Raw genomic sequence first — 12,621 nt, forward strand, 5'->3', positions numbered from 1 at the left:
CTGGGGAAGCTGTGTTGTACCAACCAGGTTCATCTATTTTTCTTTGATGATGCTCTTTCCCCACCCTCTCTGGAGCCTCTGCCTACCTTATTGACACCCCGCTCTCCACACCCTTTCTCTTCCCGCTGTCCCACCCCTCCCAACAAGTGAGAGAGAATCTAAAACCAATTGCTTTTTTTTCCTTCTTCTTCTTAATGACTGTTGATGGGAGAGAGAGCTCTACTTACAGGTGACAAGTGAGTCTGGTTTCTAGTGTCTTATTCATGGCTCTGGCTTGCTCTTTTCTGTCAAATGTAGGTCTCCAGGCACCACATCATGATTATATAAAACAAAACAAGTTTTAAAAAGTTTATTCCAGAAACATGCCCTAGCAAGTAAAAATTCGGGTTTCTTTACCAGAAACGGAAAAGACAAACTACAGGTATCCAAGTACCAAAGCAATGATCTAATTGGCCAATGTCTCCCCATTCTTAAATTCGTATTGTATGAGTTTGCTAGGGCTGCCATAACAAAGTATCACAAACTGCATTGTTTACAGCAGAAACACATTATCCCACCGTTCTGGAGGCCAAGAGGTGTTGCCAGGATTGGTTTCTTCTGAGGGCTCTGAGAAATGGATCTATTGCAGGCCTCTCTCCTTGGCTTGTACATGGCCAAATCCTCCCGGTGTCTCTTCACATCATTTTCTCTTTATGCAGGCTGGCTCTGTGTCCAAATTCCCCCTTGCAGAAAAGCACTAAAAGTCCTAATGATTAGGACCCACCTTAATGCCTTCATTTTAACCTGAACCATCTCTATAAAGAACCTATCTCCAAATAAGGCCACATTCTGAGGTGCTGGAGATGAGGACTTCAGCATCTCTCTTTGAAGGGGGATGAAGGGAGGCTGGGAGACAATTCAACCATTATCAGTTCTCACCACCACCAAAAAATACGTGTTTCTGTGTCTGTGTGTGTATTTCTAGGAAGTGAGGGAGAGCAGGAGGAAGGAGGAAGTGAGCGCCTATTCCACAGGTATGCTTTGACAGGATTGAGGTCCACAGAGTAGGTGAAACACCAGGTTGTAAGTAGAAGGAAATCTGTTTGAAAAACAGTTATTGATACTAACACTATAATCTGAAAAGAGCGAGAGTTATGAGTTACTGATAAAGTTTTAGCATTATAGGGACCTGCAAGGTGGGCAGTAAAAGATAAAGTTTACTAAAGAACATACCTATCTGTTATGACAGTAAATAATTAAAGTGAAGAACTGAAAGGTCTTTAAAAGCTCATTGATATCTAGGAAACTAATGTAAGAAAATATGGCATGTATACATTTATAAAAATACACTAACAATATGACAATAAATGTGCAGTAATAAACTAAGGAGCAGCTTTGTGAAAATATAACTTTCCTTTACTAACACATACAAAAATGTGTAAAGGTTAAATACTGAGGGAATGTTTCTAGTTTTTTACTATTATCAATCATTGAGGAATTTCTCAAAGTAACAGTAATAGTTCATTTCAATTGCCTGAAATTTTACAAAGAAAAATTATACTCAAATTCTAACATGCATCTTCATATTGTCTATATGGTTCCTTATATAGCTTAATGTTATAAATTCAGTAGGGATAAAAAGTCATATGGTTTGCTTTAAAATAAACTACCAATAGTAAATACAGTAGCAGAAGCATTTATAATAATAGATAACATTTACTGAGCAAAATGCTTTACATAAATTACTCCTTTTTAATTTAAGTAGAGGATATATTCACATTAAATTATAAGACTTCTGGAACGATAACTTATACAGTTGGCAAGAACCAATCATGAAAACCTTCAGTTTGATTATAATAAAGGTGTATTATGAGGGATCTATAGAGGAACCAAAAAAAGGGGGGGGGAGTGCGGGATACAAAGGACTCATGAGGGGCAAATGAGAAAAAGATGTAACTAATCAATTTGAGTCTAAGCTTATATAGCTACCTAGAAATAATCACATTGACAAGAGGGATCATCTTTTAGAAGTCAGACTTTTCTTGTGATTCATAAAGGATTAGATGTAACAATAGAGAACTTGTCAGATACGTTTGAAAATAAGAATGTGAGAAATTAAAGGATGAGATTGCATTTCACTGGAGAATTGATGAAGCAGTGAATGTAATAGCCTTTGTTTTTGTCTGTTTTTCTGGTCAATATAAGAGGGGAAGATCCTAAGACAAATATCCAGGCTTTATTATATAAGACATGAGAGTACAGAAAACCCCTCCAGCTAACTCCGCTGATCTTGCTGTAAAAGACAAAAGTGAAAAGAAAACAAATCTTTAAAAGATGGCAATGGAAAGCTGAGGGAAAAAGCAGTTGTGGTTTCCTTTGTTGGTCTGTGTAGAGCAAGGATTTAAAAGACCAGAGACATCACCCCCTGTGGAGAAGTGGCTGAAAGGCTGCTTCCTTTATAGCCTCCAGTCAACATTACAGAGAGCTACAGAAACCTAGCAGGACATCCCCACCAGAAATGTGGCTTGATCTCATGAAGCCACACTGTGAATGTCAAAATGACATCTGGTAAGTTTAACATTTGAACAATTTAACTCTTTTAAAGTCCATTATAAGAATTTTTTAAATATTCTTCACCTTCAAAAAGCAAAATACTATTTATAGACAAGTTCCTCTTCCGTAGACTAAAAAATGGCCACCATTCCTCATCCCTCCCTATAGGTATGACCCTTTATAAGGTCATCTGAGGCTCTTCACCTTCTCCCATCAAGTCTATTTCTCCAGCCCTTGAATCTGTTCCAGCTGTATACCTTGCTTTGGCCAATAGAATGAAATGAAGTGATGTTGTACCAGTACAAAGCCTCAACTTTAGAAGGTTCTTCAGGCATCTATGCTCTCTCTTTCTTTCTTGGAACCCTGCCCTGGTACTATGAGAACAAGACTTAGCTTCCTCTCTCTCTTCTCTCTTCTCTCTTCTCTCTTCTCTCGTCTCTCTTCTCTCTTCTCTCTCTTCTCTCTCTCTTCTTTGACACACACACAAAATCTCTTTTGTACAAAGAGAAATAGCATTAGGAAACAAGTCAGAGAACAAAACAGAACAAGGATTTTTTAAAAATGAAATAAAGTGCTTCCCAGCAGCTAAAACTTCTCATCTCTTCCCCTAGATCAGGGGTGTGGAACATCTGGCCCATGAAATCATTTGGTCTGACCCTGCCAAGGCATTAGGGGTAAGTTAATTAAATGTTCGACTAAATATGCTAATTTTTAAGTTAATAAGTTAGTATGGCCCACAAATGACGTTATAAATATCCAAATGGCCCTTGGCAGAAAAAAGGTTCCCACCCTTGATCTAGATGATAGCCAGCTAATCCCCAAAACTAGAATTGTCTTGCTCTCATGCATGATCCAGAAGAACTGTCCAGATACACTGAGCCACAGAATCTTGAGCTAAATAAATAACTATATTTAGGTTATCATGCTTTGAAATTGTTTGTTATACAAGATGATTCATCCTCTACGTTTCCTTCATCTGAAAAGTAAAAAATATAAGCTTACTTACTGCCTTCTTAACAATAACTAACATCATGTGTTGTGAATCCTAAAAGAAAACTAATATATGACATATATTTTCTAATTTCATAAATTTTTGAGAGGGAGTATTTTACAATAGTTAATTGCAAATTCTACAGGCCTTGGAAGCAGATAAAATGGAGTTTATCTTCTAAGTATTGTTCATGAGATATCTGACCTGTAAAAAGTAGTACACCTCCTTGAGCCTCAATTTCCTCACCTAAATAATGGGGATGATGACAGTATAGTTAACTTGAGGATTAAATGACATAGGCCAATGGAACACGTAAGGACATCATTGGCACATTTTAGGCATCTATTCATAGTAACTTGTATTATCAAATGAAGAAAAGCTTTCATCCCAAAATCACAGTTAATACTTGGCAGAAGCAGGACTATAACCCATATCCTCTGACTCCTATCTGTTATTCTGTACCACCTTGTACAGAAGTCAAAACTAGCTCAAATGTTGGATATCCCATCTACATATATATAAAAACCCAAGTGACCATTATGACTAGTCGACTGGTCGCTATGATGTGTATTGACCTCCAGGGGTCAGACACTCAACACAGGAGCTGCCCTCTGATGGTCAGTGTACTCACACAGCCAAGCTCCCATGGCTGACCAATCTCCCATGGTCCTTCTCCCTGACCCACTGGCCCTGATTGCAGGCCAGGCCAAAGAACCCCACCCGTGTAAAAATTCGTGCACCAGGCCTGTAGTAGAGATATAATGAAATCAAAACTCTAGAATTCTTGCAATAAGTCTGATATTTTTTTCAATTTAAAAATGTACGTATTAACCATCTTTTAATAACCTATTATATGCAACACACTTTTTTTTTTACTACCCAACATATTTACTTGTGATAATTATAAGGCAGATCTACATATGAAAAAATTTATGGATTACCAATTTACAACTTGGTCTTTTGATTTGTAAGAAATACACAATTTGCATTGGTTGTCAAAAACCAGAGGCTTTGCATAAGTACTCTGCATAATAACATAGACATTTAGCCAATTTGAGCTTACTGTATACATAGAAAATTAATGTGTAATAGTGATGAGAAAAGGCATTTTAGGTTTAAGGAAGAGAAAATTTCTCAGTGAATATAAGACAATGTTGATTGATGAGCATCAAAAGCAAGTGTTGAAAAATGACCTTCTCATTTTGAAAAATTCTGGACCATAGCCCTCTGCACCAGCCATTCATTTAAATAAATGATGATGATGATGATGATGATGATGGTTTCATGCCGGGTGCCCCCGACATTGAGGATCACCCTCTCGTTGTTCTCGATCTTGCCCATCTCTGTGGCTCAGACATGACTGGGGGGAGGCGAACACAGCCAAGTTAAGGACCTCGGCGGCCAGAGCCGCACCACGGCCCCCGCCCCCACGCCCAGGCCAGGGCACGATGATGATGATAGATAGATTAGATAGATGATATAGATGAGAGAAAGACAGAAAGAGAGAGAGAGAGAGAACCTTAGTAAATGGTTATCTGTCATACTACTTGAAGTCATTACAACTTACAAAGGGGGCAATATGCAGGAGCTCTTCCTAGGGTGGCTGCTCTTACCTCAAAGGGTAAATTATTGACAGATATCAATAAAGTGTACTTTACTTCCTATTGTTCTTGTTCCGTAATAGATCATGGATGCTCAATACGACATTTCATTAAAATTTTATAATCTGTACTTTTAGTACTTTCCTGTCTTCAACTGCTAATGATTTCATACATGCATGACTTACTCTACTACATTATATATGTTTATAGATTTCCTCTCTTTACATTGTCTTTATGACCTCTCAGCTATGATAGAGTTCTATGCTTTGAAGTGCATTAGACTCATTTTTAAAGTGCAAACGGTCCCACCCTGGGTTTATGGTTCAGTTGATTGGTCTGCACCAATTTCTGCAATTTCAAATCTGTATTTTTAAAAAGCACCTTATATGTTTTGAAACATTTATAAGAAGCTATATTGAAGTGAGTGATTATAAAACTATGACAAGAAATTAACTGAACTTTGCACCTACCGAATATATTAAAGGAGGAGTGAGACAGGAAGAGAACTAATATGTATTGACAACAAGCTATAGACTCCATATTTACATATATTATTTATTATCCATTACAAGCAGTATAACAAGCAAGTATTGAGAACTCATGTTCTTCATATTAAACAAGGGATTGTGAGAGTGATTAAGGAAAAAAAATAATTATTAGTAATTGCAGTAGTCAAAACTTTTTTAAGTATGTAAGTGCAAAATAAAATACCAACAGGTTTGGATTTAACTCATTTGATGTGCAACTTATGATTTTACCAGCATTTTACTGATGTGGAGACTAGAATTCTAAAATAACTTGCCCAATATCACCAAGCTAGTAAGGGACAGCTGGTAACATTCACACCCTCAGGTGTTTAATTCCAATGTTTGCATCCCAGTCAGAGAGTAAATGGGAGAGCCATGATTTGAATATACATAGAACCATGATTTGAACAGAAAGATCATAGACATGGCAAAAAAAAATACCATACTTGAAGCATACCAACTATTTAGTGAATGAAAAACCAATTAACAAAATATCTCAGAGCTATATTTCCTCCTTCTGTTGAATAAATAGCATATGATAAAAGCATTAATCAAAATAGGTAAGTAAAGCAGATTTTTTTTTAAAAAGACCATGCTTGGATTTCTTTAATATAGAAGAATAAAATGGAAACCATGAGTCACAAATATTTTTTTGCAAAAGTCTGAAAATAATCAGGTTGGTTTCCCCAGGAAATAAAAGTAAGAGCACAGGAATGAGAAAGTTGAAAGAGACTTGTAATAAAAGTAAAGCAGATATAAGCACACCAGTTTAGCTTCATTATTTAGAAAGACATCTAGACAAGTAGAAAAGCAGGCTTCTGAAAAGCTACTATATGCAGGTTTCAAACAGAATCAAGGGAAGTAAAAATAATGTCAGAGCAAAGAAGCAGTTCTAAAGAGGAACCAGACAAAGGCAAACATTATTGAAATTCTTTTCCTTTAACCAGACCATAGAAACCTGCATTTCAATTTATTTAAAAGAATAAATAAAACTATGGGGCCCTGGCCAGTGTGACTCAGTTGGTTTGAGTGTCACCCTGTATACGGAAAGGTTGCAGGTTGATCCCTGGTCAGGGCACATACCTAGGATGCAGGTTCCATCCCAGGTTGGGGCGATGTTTCTCTCTCACATTGATGTTTCTCGCTCTCTCTCTTCCTTACCTTCTCTCTAAAGTCAATAAGCATATCCTCCCGTGAGAGGAGAGAGAGAGAGAGAGAGAGAGAGAGAGAGAGAGAGAGAGAGAGAAAAGGAAAGAAAGAAAACTATAAAATAGAGTAGTTTATCATGCAATTTGGGGGACAGAAATGAAAAAAAATTATAACTCGAGAGAGAGAAGAGAGAGAGAGAGAAAAGGAAAGAAAGAAAACTATAAAATAGAGTAGTTTATCATGCAATTTGGGGGACAGAAATGAAAAAAAATTATAACTCCAGTATGAATTAGCATGGCAAAACAACCTCTCAAAGAAAATGTTAAACCGCACTCTGAAACACACAGTTGTTTCCAAGAGATATAAAACACTTAGAATTTCTCTCAGGAAATAAAAAACAAAACCTCAATTCAATTCCATATTTAGATTCATAATCTTAAAAAGTCCAGTATTCTTTGAATGTCCTGGAGTCTTTTTATTGCCATAATTAAATTTGTACATTTAGTTAAACAGATTTAAGAGCATCTTTTTTATATTTTATTCCATTACTGTGATGGGTGACACAATTTATTAATGTAATATAAAAACAATACTCACAATACACACTCTTCCCTATTCCTAAAGACAATACTTTCTGCTTTTACTACTAATCATTTCATTTATTTTGTTCCCTTTTTTGGCAATAACCACAAAAAAAGTATTGGGCTATAGAACCAAGTTAGAAAACATAATCAAAGACTATAACTAAAAGAAATAAATTATTCCAAAGGCAGACTACCTAGAACTAAGTTTATAAACCAATGAGTTTCTCCAGTATGGAAGCCCAAGGGAAAGCAAGGGGAGTAGGACACTTTACATTGAAGCTTGGGGCTTTAAAAGCAATAGATCTTGGTGGACACTACAAAGATCCCTATGATATTGCAAACCTAACCTTATGTCCAGTCCCTGTAGTCTTATTTCTATTCACTAATGTACTGAACTAGTTCCTAACTTGGGACCATTTCATTTACTACCTTTTCCCTCAATTGCTATTCTCATGGATTTTTTCCTGGATTGTCCTATATATCATTCAAATTTCTGCTCAGATTCGTTGTTGCATAATGATTGTCTTGACATAGTTAATCTTGCATCAGTCACCCAAAGTCCTAGAAGGCATGTCACTTTTCTTAAGGAGAAGAATTGTGCAGTGCAGAGGGCAAAAGGAAAAAGAAGACCCTCTTTTGTTTACGGTGAGGTACTGCAAATAGTTATGACTTTATTTTTTTCTCCATCTTTGAATTCTTGTGGCTTTATGAAAAGCAAAGTTTACACAATCTAATGATATACCTCTTTTTTTCTTGTTTTTCACCTATAACTTTGGGAAAGGTGTAAATATAAATTTAAGAAAATAAGTGATGCCCTAACTGGTTTGGCTCAGTGGATAGAGCGTCGGCCTGTGGACTGAAGGGTCCCAGGTTCGATTCCGGTCTAGGGCATGTACCTTGGTTGCGGGCACATCCCCAGTAGGGAGTGTGCAGGAGGCAGCTGATCAATGTTTCTCTCCGACGTTTCTAACTCTCTATCCCTCTCCCTTCCTCTCTGTAAAAAAATCAATAAAAATATATTAAAACAACAACAACAAAAAATCCACTTTAAAAAAAAAAAGAAAAAAAAGGAAAGAAAAGAAGTGAGAATCCAGGCTAAAAAAAAGTGGGGACCACAGACAGAATCTTCAGCCCTAACACTCTTCAACTTTGCTCCCATCAACTGTATCAATTACCATCTTCCTTATGTTTTACTCCCAAACCCTGAGCAACACAAACACGATATGGAGAACCGAGAAAATGTTCAGTATAAAATAAATGCTTATGCATTTTTATTCTTTCAGAAATATCTTTTAAACTGTTATTATTTCTCATCTGAACAAGATAACACCAAAATAAAGTTACAAGTTTAGGAATTTATGTTAGCTCTAGGGAAAAAGTTCTGACTTCAGTGGTTATAAGAGAATGAAATGTGTCGTGTTGTCACAGCAGATGCAAAGGAAATTATTAGAAAGCAATGCCTGGATCAGCTTGGATGAACTCTCCCTCTAGGCAATAGAAGAAACTAGAAATTTAATTGTAGTCTTGCCCAGTCTTAGAAATGTGCACTCCAAATCACAAGGGAGCATCATTAAACATCAAGTTTCATCACTTCCACCAGGACTTAGAAGCAAGTTAATTTCCCATGCATTTTTTTTTCTTAGTAAGGAAAATGTTTTCACAGATTCTAACTCATGGGAATCATACTAGAATCTATTACACAGTGAAACAAAGCAATACAGAAATATCTTTGTACCATTGCTGAACTTAACACACACACACACACACACACACAGCACAAGCAAAAATGATAACTTGCACAACCTATTAAAAAAGAGTACCCAGAAGCCCCATTCTCAGGCTGGCAAACTAAAAGCCCTGAATCTCTTCATATAAAGACAAAACTACTTTGTTCGAGCAAAAATACTTGCAATAAAAATGGAATGAAAACATACGGCCATGAAGCATACCTGTAAATACAATTTTCTAAATGTTGCTAGAGCATACCCAGTACACATATGCCACTGGGAAGAGAGGAGACCCCATAGGGTTGGACATTTTTCTTCCAGGAAAAAAGTAGAAACTCTCACTTAATATATGAAAACCTTAAGATTTTGTTTTCTAATATCTAGGATAGCTGGAAAATGTTCTGGTTGTTCACATTTTCAAAATATGCAGGAGTGATTCCTTTAAATTTCAAACATTTACTTTTTAATATTTAAGGAAAGATATTGAGAATTTTTCCACCTTTTCTGCCTTAGTAAATGGTGTGAGAGGCATAATTTATCCTTTTTATTAAGATAAGAGGGAAATGCTTTATTATTGTTTGATTGCTTTACATTCATTTCATTGCTGGTGAACTTAACTCACTCATTAAATATACAAATATTTCATTACATTTATATGCATACACATTAACATTATATATACACACATGCAGGTATGTGTGACTATATTGCTGACTCAACTGAAAATAAGCTGTAGAAGACCTGAAACTTCATTTCTAAATATTTTAGCATGTATCTCCTATGAATAAAAACATTCTCCTATATATTTATAATATCTAAGAAAATTAACAATGATTCCATAATGTCTAATAAACATTCCACGTTGATTTTTCCCAATCCAGTACCTAATTAATATTCACATATTTGCATGTGCTCATTATTTCTCTTTTATCTCTCTTCATCTTGAACATGTTGCTCTTCCTTTGTTTCTCATGATTTTTTTTTTCCAAAAAGTCCAGGCCATTTGTCTTGCAGAGTGTCCCATGTTCTGGAATTGTCTAATTTTCTCTCATTATTAGATTCAATTAAATATTTTTGGAAAGAATATCACATAGATGATATAGTGTACTTTTTTACCAAATCCCATCTGAAGACATGCATAGGCAGTTCTACTACTATGGGTGATGCTAAGTTGGTTATTTGGTAATTAAGCGACCACGAAATCTCTTCATGTAAAGGTACATTTTGACTATTGTAATTAGTATGTAATCTGTGAAATGATTCTTTAAAATCACATGAAAATTCTTTCCCCCAGCATTTCCTCTCTTTGTCTGAATTATTGCATTAGTTGGGTTTTTCCACACAAAACTTCTGCAATACTCTTGCCTCTGCTTCTAAACCTCTTACTTGCTTGATTGACACTCTCTTGAACTCCACAGTTATACACTAGCTAACTCAATTCATCCTTCACGTCTCAGATTCAACATTACTTCATTATGGAAACCTCCCTGACACTCGCCTCCACTCAAACACAAACATTGGGCAAATTGACATGTTATATCCTTAGTTCTTCTTTCATAGCACTTATCACCTTTATAACTGATTAGTTGTCTGGATAATTACTTGTTTAATATTTGTCTTTCTCATCATACTGTAACCTCTATTAGGATGAGAAGCATGTATATCTTATTCATCTCTATACTCCAAGCATCCAGGCCAGAGAAATTTAGTTTGTGGTTATAGGCAAGGTCTTGTAAAGAAAGATGAAGAACTATGAGCTATGAGCTGATCATGGTTCAGCTAGATTGTATAGCAACTTTAAATTAAATGACTATATCAGAGAGATAGAGAGTAAAGAGAGTCTAGAGACAGTATATATTTATTATGTGTACAGTGCTAAATCACGTGATAAAGCAGTGATTATCTTTAGTGTGAACCAGAATTGCCTTTGCACTTACCAAAAAGCTAAAGTCAGGGCCCATGCCCAGCTATTCAGGTTAATGAGATTCTCTGTGCTCTCTCTGTAGGACAACTTTCCAAGAATTTTGTGGTTTTCTGCAGAATCTCTGACTATAATATCACAAGGACACTCTCCCATTGATCTTTTTCTCTCAGGCATATTGTTACAAACTACATTAGTAAGAGTCTGTTTTAGTGACTTTTCTATTTTAGGCTACTATCTAAATGACATGCAGAATAGAATTACAGATCAAAGAAAACATTTTATGGTGGGTAAAAGAACAAAAAAATTACTCACACAATAGATTTTTTAAATGAACATTTTAGTTTAGAACAGTTTTATATATACAGAAAAGTTGAGAAGGTAGTAAAGAGAATTTTTATATATCCACAGCCTTAATAGCATACATTGCTATGGTACATTTGTCACAACTAATGAACCAATCATTATTGTTAACTAAAGTCCATATTTTATCCATATTTTCTTAGTTTTTAGCCTAATGTCATTTTTGTCTGTTGCAGGATCTCCAGGATACCACATTATATTTAATTGTCATGTACACTTAGGTTTCTCTTGACTGTGACATTTTATTAGGCTTTTCTGGTTTGGGGTGACCTTGACAGTTTCAAGAGTGCTGATCACAGATTTTGTAAAATGTCCCTCGATTTGAGTTCTGATTTTTTTCTTAATGAGTAGGCTGAGGTTATAGGTTTGGGGAGAGGCCACAGGGGTCAAGTCCCCTTCTCATATGATCAACATGTCTAATTGCTCTTGATTACACTTGGCTGAGGTAGTATTTGTCAGGTTTTTTCACTGTAAAGTTACTCTTTTTCTTCCATTTCCACACTGTATTCTTTGGAAGTCACGATGTCACTATGTGTAGCTCACTTTTAAGAAGTGGGGAATTATGTCCCAACTCTTTGAAGACAGAGTATCTACAAAAGCTACTAGGAATTCTCCTGCTTGAAAGATTGGCTTATTCTCCCTGATTTTATTCAATCATTTAGGTATATCTGTATGGACTTATGCATATTTATTTCATAGTTTGGTGATGATCATTGTTTGTTTGTTTTTATTTTGTTGCTCAACTTGTTCTGGCTTTGGCCATTAGGAGCTGCCTCATCATTGTGGGGATTCTTTTGTTTGTTTGTTTTCTTTTTGTTTTGTTTTTTTAATATATCTTTATTGATTTCAGAGAGAAAAGGAAAGGAAAGAGATAGAAACATCAATTTAAAAATATTTAAATACTAAATTATACATTTATAATTTAAAAAACTACCAAGTTATATACTTATAATATCATGGATACATCTTAACTACATTAAAAATAAAACATATCAAATAATATAGGAGGCAATCAAAGCTATAACAGAAGTATAAATTTTATAAAATAATTTCATTATTTTAAAATACATAACAAAATAAGTTTAAAATATATTTATTTTCATTTCTAAATCACTATAAATTAAACTTTAGGAAAAAATAAAAAGTAAACACAAAAATTATACATAAATTGACTAACTTATTTATCAAAGGAAAATTTATAAAATAAATTACTTTTAGGAGCTAAT

This window comes from Myotis brandtii, unplaced genomic scaffold (assembly GCF_000412655.1).
Source record: "Myotis brandtii unplaced genomic scaffold, ASM41265v1 scaffold82, whole genome shotgun sequence".
Classification (NCBI taxonomy): Eukaryota; Metazoa; Chordata; class Mammalia; order Chiroptera; family Vespertilionidae; genus Myotis; species Myotis brandtii.